Here is an 8,617-nt window from a genome sequence, read left to right on the forward strand (position 1 = left end):
ACCTGAAAATCCCTGCTCCTCAATCTGCCACCTGAGTGCTGTGCGTAGAGAAGCAAAGCCTTGTGTTTTTCAGAGATCAGATGCACACTTTCGCTTTTCTAAAACCTTTCACGTATGCAGGGTTACAGCCACGAGCATAGCGTGTAGCTTTTTTGTTTCCTACTTCAAGGAAAGAGCCATTCTCAGCCCACAAAGGTAGTTACACAACCAGCTCAGGAGTCTGATTCAGCTTAAAATAACCGGTGGCTAACCACAGTCTTCCCTGTGCCTCAGCTCCCTGCTGACGCGGCCGAAAGTGACTGCCGGGGAGGTCCCCGCACTTGACAAAATCTGCTGGAGAGAGAGGGTGGCCGGGACAGCCCGCAGGGTCTGCCTGTTGTGGGTTGAGCCCTGACACTGCCGTCCCCCTGTGAGCGGGAGTCCCAGCTGCCTTCCCTCTCAACAGCACGGTTCGGGCTGCCCGTGCCCCTCCAGCAGTGCCGGGCTGGCTGGCAGGGCTGGGGGGCTCCTAGCCGTACCCGCTGCGGTGCCACCCCCTGCCCGTCCTGTCCCGTCCCGGCGATGCCTCCTCCGACCACAGCAAGCCTCTCCCTTCAGTGACTCAGCATCTGAATAATAGCCTTTTTTTACCTCCCCCCTGTGTCCTTACAAGGAATTTCAATATAAGGAAATCGCATTTGGAACGAAATTAAAATAAACGAAACTAACCGGTGTTTTAAGGCCCCCCCTTCCCAAGGCTACAAACTAAGGACAAAGCTACCCCATTTGTTTAGTTAAAGAAATCATCAGGCACATCGGCTAGTCCCAGAACAAGGTTCCAGGGCCAAGTAAATATTCTGGGCAGGCGTGTTTATTTTATCTGCGCTGATAGTGCCAAGGTCCAGCACCATGAAATCTGACCACTCTGACCGTATCCTGCTGAGCACCAGAGCTCAGAGGGACTTCGAGTAGCCCAAAAGGCTATCCAAAGGGCAGGGTTATTCACGGTACCCCAGGGGCTGTCTATACTACACCACCACTTTGATGCTGGATGCGGAGTTTCGGCAGGGTGTGGATGTGGTCAGCTGCCAGGCCCTGCCTAGACCAGCTCAGCCCCTGCCAGGTGCACTGCGAAGGGGGCGAGCATCTACACCCATGGTACTGCCGCTGCTGGTCCCCAGGATGCTGGGGCAAGTGACTAAAAGATGGAGAAAATGCTTGAAGATGGCCAGGCAGAGCTGAGTCTGCATGGGGGCAGAACAGCATCCCCCCACCAGCACTGCTCCAGCACAAGTAGTCTCATAATCCCACCCTCGCTGCAAGTGCCAGGGAAGACCGAATTTCCCCAAGGGGTGCTGACCTCGCTTTTACCTGTGCTCAGAGGCAAGGCACAAACGTGCCACCAAAGCCTGCGCAAAGCCTTGCACAAGCCTGCCATGTGGATCACTCCAGCAAGGAAGTGTTGTGTCTCAGGTCCCTTTTTTCCTTTTCAAAAAGTGACATGTTTTCTTTTAAAAGCGATGAAGATGATAGAATTTCTGCAATACGCGGTGGTCCTTTATAGGGCCTCCGCGTGAATTTTGCCCATAGCTGACATGACTTGTGAGATTTTACAGCAAAGTTTTCCTGGCTGCCCATGCAAACTGCAAGGGGAACACCAGAAAAAAACAAGGGAAAATGCAAGGGAAGTTATTTCTCGGCAGGGAAAGGGGCGAGTACTTTTTTTCCTGTCTGTTTTATGATTTTATAGAGGTTTGCAACCAGGAATTTTATGTCACGTTTAGGTGATCTGACATGCAAGCAGCAATAAATAAGAGCATTTGTTCTATTTTTATGTTGATGCAATAAAATGTTAAAATAGGAGTCTCAAAGTCTGGTGTACAAATATTTTAACCTCTGGCATCATGTTCAACTGTTTTTTTAGTATTGAAAAGGCCACAGTTCCCTAAAGGTGATCACCCTCTGCACAGTAAATGGACCAAGGGAAATGCAGAGGGGAGTGTGGGAGCTATTTATGCCAGTGAGAAACACCACACAAATCACGCTCATATTTAATTTTGTCTGATTATTAGCATGCATTTGTGTGGGCACTAGAGGAATCTGGTTATTAAATACCTCTTTGAAATCCATTAGCTCAGCCCCCATATTTTGCAGTTAAACATGTAGAGATTTAGTGAACTCAGTGAGTCACCATCTCTGCAAATGCAAAAGACAGTTCAGTGCATTTAGCACTAATATCACAATTAACACTTCAGAAGCCTGGCTAAACAACAGAACCACCCAAAGCAATTATTTAGGCAATATTAGTAACTAAGGTGCAGCATTCTTTGCTGAGCAGGCAAGAGTCCCCCTTATAAGCATCTTCCCATGCTGCTGAGGCTGAAAGTAGTTGGTAAAATTATGCCTGCGGAAAGGTTTAACTCTACCAAAGCAGCACGGGCATTACAGAGGGGAGCAATATGATGCAATCTTTCACTGCCTATCAGGGCAGGTTGCTTAGACCTTTGCAAGCAGTCAGCGGTGGCTTTCTTTTCTCCAGAGAGGGGCAGAGCTGGCACGTGAATCTTTGAGGCCAAGGGAGATGCACATCATTATGTCCCCTCTCTTGGCAGAGAAGCAGCAGCGTCCAGCTGGTCTTTCCTGGGCTCTGCCAGAGACAGAAAAAGCAAAGGGGCCATGCTGTTTTTCTTGCCCTCTAGTGTAAAAGGATGAGCAAGTCTTATTAAAGGACTGTTGTGGTTATTACAAAGTAATTGCTGGTAATGTCTAGGATCTTGGTTTTGTAACCTTCCTCCACAAGAGAAGGCCAGCTGAAATTTTCATGGTCTTTGCGTCTGTGAGAATGTTGAGGTTGCATGGTAATCTTGGGTTTGGAAAACAAGTTACAAATGCTTAGCCTTGCTATATACTAATACCATGCATTCATCCATCCGTCCCACATTTGTCACCACAGTATCTGAATGTTTAACTACTTGCACTTGGAGAACAATTTAGAAAACAAAATGTAACTGTTCTGAGTGCTCATGGGAATAACAGGAGGGAGTATGAATAAGTAAAAATAAATAAAAAGAAATCCAAAGGGATATTTTGCACTTTGTGCATCTATTTGCAGTTAAGCTATTTTAACTTCAAATTTGCTGGGGCTGGAGCTCAAGTATGTCTGTAGTTTGATGCAGATTTTTAAACTTGTCCCAGAACATAAAGTTTTGGTAGTGCTCACAGACTGCACATCAGCAGGAACTCGCAAAACATCTCTGGAAGGAGTTGTGAAGGGTGACACTGCTGCCAGCTACGGTGCCTGTTCTTCTTGTGTCCTTATTAGGAGGGTAAAATAACCTTGTTCTTATTGTACTCCTTTTCTGTCAGAAAGGATCTCTTTTAAGAATTAGGTTTTACGTAAGTAAGGGCCAGTGGAGAGGAAGGAAACATCCTCCTCTTGCCTTTCTCCCCCCTTTCTATGCCCTGGCATACAGTTACTGCTCTCTTCTTTATAGCAGCTCTCATTTGACACACCACATTTGTAGAGGGAGGAAGAAACCGTAGACACTTGATACTGTTAATCAGTCTTGGATCAAGATAAGGACATTAGCTGCACAATATTTTTTCTAAAGTCTGGCCAACCGTGAATCTGATGCCATCCTTCAGCAATGCCCAACTCAACATGTGCCTTGGCACGAAGAGACCAGACATTTCCGTGGCAGCAGGCAAACCCCAATCTGTTTGACCCTTGCACAACATGTACAAAATGTTCTGCTGCTTCCAGGTCTCTGAAATGGTCTGTTTTGTTTGGGGATATGTAGAACTGGCTGTTACTCCATGCTTTCTGTGAAACCAGCCCAGACTACTTCACGTGTAACTTGCTGTCCAGCCCTAAGCTTTCTCTATCAAACCAAATTGCAAAATAAATACATGAAAACACCCTTTTGATAAATCCAAGCCAAAATGATAAGCAGCACAAAACATTCCTCCTTTTCCCTGAAACCAATTTTAAGGACGGTGGTGCTAATGGAAAAGGTGACACTATATTATTCACTATAGCTTGCAGTCTGGGAAGCAGGGATGTGTTTAGGCAGCCAGCTTAAAACAAACAGAAGAAATGATTTTGCCACCCAACACACAATGAACAGGTATGACTCACAGTCACTGGATGGTACGGAGAGCAAAAATGTAAATGTTTCAGAACGGGATTAGACAAACTAAGGAGTTAAACCAAACTTCCCTGCTGCAATGTTGGCTTTAAACTTTGACTTGTTGGCTGAAAGCAGGGGAGGCTACGAGAGAAGCCTTGTGCTGTGTCCTGCTGTCCTCCTTGCATGTCCATGTTTACCAGCCTGACTAGAAATAAGACAGTTGTGCTAGATGAACCTTTAGTCTGACCCAGCTCAGTCCCTTTTACATCCTTGCGTAAGGCAGAGCGCAGTTACCCCTGCAGGAGGACTGACGCGGCGAGCAGTGGCTGGTGTGCCATTGAGGACATACCTGCTCTCCATGCGAAAAACGTAATGCTGTCAACAGCTATGGGGTTCCTGAGCCCACTCCCCTTTGCTGTAGTTTTTTTCCAAATTGATTATTTTAAATAAATGAGAAAGGGGTGGGGTTTTTATGGTCTGAAGATGGAAGGGCCAGGGTCATCGGTGTGACGGCTAAAGTCCTCTGTGGATTCACAGAAGAGGTATTGCGTAGGAGCAAGAGTTGTTCAAGCCACCTTGATACTTAGGTAGTCCCACAACAGCCTAATATGCCCAGCAGGATTTACAGGTAACATTTGCTAGGATAAAATCAACTCTATTTGCAATGGGTGAATTTTTACTTTCTTTCTTCTTTTTCTTTTCTATATTCTTTTTGTCCAGTTGCATTTCAGTTAGCAGAGGCCACTAAACAACCATTAGCTTGCAGCAACTTTCTGCTGCTGACAGCTTAAGCTGGATTTAGTGGATACCCTAGAAGTGACACTTCATGAACTAATTATAGGAGCAGCTGTTTTTCAACATCCCAGAAAAATGATTCCAGACTGACACAGGGATACAGAAAACCACTGCTGCCGTGATCTCTTAGCTAAGCACTTACCTCCCTTGGTTGCTCAGGGATATAAACTATTTCACTTGAAGCCCATGTTGGATACATCTTGCCAGTTGCAAAAATTCGTACCGAAGAACATTGTCCCTAAATGATGGTTAACTTCCACTGGAATGGATGAAATATTGGAAACAACACTTTTGTCAAAAGACATTTTTCCACCAGAAAACGTTTCACATCGAATTTTACAAGCAGCTCTATGCTGAATGTTGCAAGCAGGGCAATCGCCTGGCTCTTTTTGCAGGGAAAAGCTGAGCTGATGTTGCTGATTGTCAGTAAGAATCATTTCTCATCTTCACCGGTTGTGTTTAGGGTAACCAGGGGTAGGTGGCCACGTGTTTGGTGGGGAACTGATCCATTTCTGACATGCCATCTCCCCAGAGGGCACTGCCTCTGCAAATCCCCACCACCATTTCAGGTGACCCCAAGCCCAGCCTGTGATCAGGTGAGGAGGGGGAAGGGTGCCCTGGGCCCCATTGTCCCAGTGGTTTACATGCTTCCTTCGTTGCCTCCATACCTGAAATCACCCATCAGTTTAATGAGGTGATGTGATAACGAGGTAACGCCATTTACTTTCCCGTGTTTCACAAAGTTTTGGTTTTTACTGCACCAACAGGGTGTCTCGCTCTTTCTGCACAGTCAGTTGTGCCTGAATACTTGCATCTCTCATTACAGTTTACCATCCTGGCTAGAAACAAAAGCCACCCCTGCCAGCAATAACAACAGATGCTCTTTACTCAAATGGGGATTAAAAATGCTCCTAAAAGCATATATAAAATAAATTTTGTTGTAATCCATTCTTCTTGTTTGACTTTATCTTTCTTGTTTGCGGTTAAAATGAAGCAAAAATGCTGGAACATTACTATAAAAATAGCCCTTCTTGGGGACCGCAGTGGCACTGAATAGAAGGACTAGAAGAGCTGGCCGACCTTGCCTCCCACGAGGAAAACTAGTGTTTGTACTGGGTTTGTTTTTCTTCCTTAAGCTCCCCCTTTGCAGAGGGAGAAAGCCGTGCATTCCTTGCGAGGGCAGGCTGTGGTTATCTGGGCAGTGGGAGGCCCGGCCGAGGCCCTCCCGCCGGCCTCGGAGAGGCAGACGCGGCAGCGGGGCTGCCGGCACGCAGGACTAGAGCCTGGGCAGGGGCCAGCCCACCAAGGACGCCTCTTCAGATGAGATTTTCTACCTAGTCGTATTTCCACGCTCTTAGCAGCTTGCATCGACGTTCACTCTTGGTTTTGCTCTTAGAAATCCACTACATTCACTTTTCTGAAAGCGACTAATTTGGGAGGGAGTTAGCGCTATCGGCCTGGTGCTGCTCTGACCCTGTAAAAGACTTCTTTGAGCTCACAGGCCATCATTAAGCAGTCTTTCAAGGGCAAAATAGTTTAGAATAAGATTCCCTGAGGCTGCATTAAAGGTGAACTGCACTTACGATGTGTACAGGTGGGGAACAGGAGGAGGCAGAAAGGCAGAAATGGGCTTTACCATTCCTTCTCCCATCCCACAGCTCTTACTGCGTGCTTCTTTTTTCATCACCTTAAAATTGTGTCTGCTTTCTTCTCACCCAGCAGCATCTCTCTTTGTGGGAAGAGGTTACCAAACCAATTCCAGGCACTTTAAATTAAATCACATTTTTGCAGGAAAGACCCAGAAAATCATAAAGAGGGTCAGCTCCAAGCACAAGCACACCGGAGCCTACTGCTACGTGTCCTGTAGGGGAGCTCAACCACAACGCCTGGCACAGATCCTGCAGCCACACGCGTGTGATGGTGCTGGTGACTTGCACTCTCATGGGTTCAGCACATGTTTCGTGCTTTCACAGGCTGTAGCCTTCAGCATTGCAGTCTGTGTAGTATCTGCTCTTTGGACAATAACCATCAGGTAACTCCACAGATCCTAGAGGGTCCACATTACCAGGTTTTTTTTGTTGTTGTAGGGGTTTTAATTTAAATGCAATTTTCATGGCCTAAACACCAAGGAAATGAGTGTTCCTTTGGGCAGGTTGTGTCCTCTTCTTCAGTGCAGATCTCAACACTGCAAGAAGGCTGGAGGACTGTTCAAAGAAGTACTACAACTGTCAGACAGTGTAGTACCTAAGACTCTCATACCTTTGCCTACCCTGGATTTCAGCTATTACTCCCACTGCCTGTATGGGTCAGACTTTTTTAATGGAGGGTTTATATGTCACTGGAGTCAAAAGCGTGAAATGACAGTAAGTGTGTAGGCCAATGGCCGCGTGTTGCTTGTGAGCAGTTACTTCTCTAGGTGATGCACTGTACTTTGAAGGTGTGGAGATGCTCACAAAAGGTGATGGCACGTGATACTGTAAGCGGGCATTATCAGAGGGCTGTGGCTCAGCAGGGGGCTGGGAAGACTGTAGATGCCTGGCAGCCCAGCCTTGAGGAGACATGCTCCAGGAGAAGAGGCAGCGGGGCTGTGCAGGGACAGGGGCAGAGCGGCGCAGGCGGGTACCACCCTCCACCCACAGCCTGCCCCCCACCGCCCCTACCCCTGGGCTGCTCCCACTGGTCTGAAACACCTCTGTAAGTTACAGCCTTGGAAATACAGTATGGAAAAGCAGGAGGAAAAGGCTTGTTTCTTCCATTTTTTTCCCCTCTCGCTCTTCCTTTCATTATTTCTTTTGTTCTTGCTTTCTTTTTTCTCTTTTATTTTCTTCCCTTTCCCTTGCAACTCCTCAAAGGGGTTTGCAAAGCAGGGGTAATATTACCTACCACTGCTCTTTTTAAAGAGAGAAAAAAACCTCATGTGCAGGGGTTTACAAAGGTTGCTCATGCCATGTCCCACCCCACACTGCTTCACCTTGTCTCAGTCCCACATCAGGACCTACAGCCAGATGTGGCAGCTGCTACAGGGCAGCAGCAGCTCCCAAACCAGGCAGAGGTGCAGGCGAGAGCTGTCTGTGCACATGAACCGCTTTGAGATGGCTTTTGTATCAGAAGAAGTGCAAGTATAGCAATTTGAATTTAATTTTATTCTTGCCAGTTTGAGATGGTGTTGAGGTGAGGATGCCTGAGATGGTGTTGAGGTGAGAATGCCCTAGTGATGGGGGGTACCAGCCCAGGAGTGCAGGAAACTGTGCTCAGCTCCCTGCTCTCTGACAGGCCTCCAGTGAAAGTTTGAGCTGCTCTTGTAGGCTGGCTGAGCGATGGGGTGTCCAAGCAACCTCCCAAACTGTTAGCACAGAGTTCAGCACAGCACCGCACTTGAGGGAACGAGCCCCCATCATAAGTTGAGTCGGCGAGCGTTCAGCATGTGCGTGGTGGCATGCTGCTCTTACCTACTCTGCCTGGAACAACTCTAGCCCTGGTCACTCCAACCCGCTCTGTGCATGTCCTGGCTTTCGGTGAGACTTTCAGCCCCACAGGTGGGTACGTGATGAAGGCACGGCCTCATGCGATGCCTCAGCCACCCCTCTCAGGGCCTGGAGAGGTCCGAGCAGAGGGTTGCAACAGTTCATTTCTCTATAGGTTTAGGCTTAAAATGTGAATCTCTCTTTCTGTAACAGCATCTTCTGCACACAGTTCAAACGCGTCTCTTTTCC

This window comes from Mycteria americana, chromosome Z (genome assembly GCF_035582795.1).
Source record: "Mycteria americana isolate JAX WOST 10 ecotype Jacksonville Zoo and Gardens chromosome Z, USCA_MyAme_1.0, whole genome shotgun sequence".
Lineage (NCBI taxonomy): Eukaryota > Metazoa > Chordata > Aves > Ciconiiformes > Ciconiidae > Mycteria > Mycteria americana.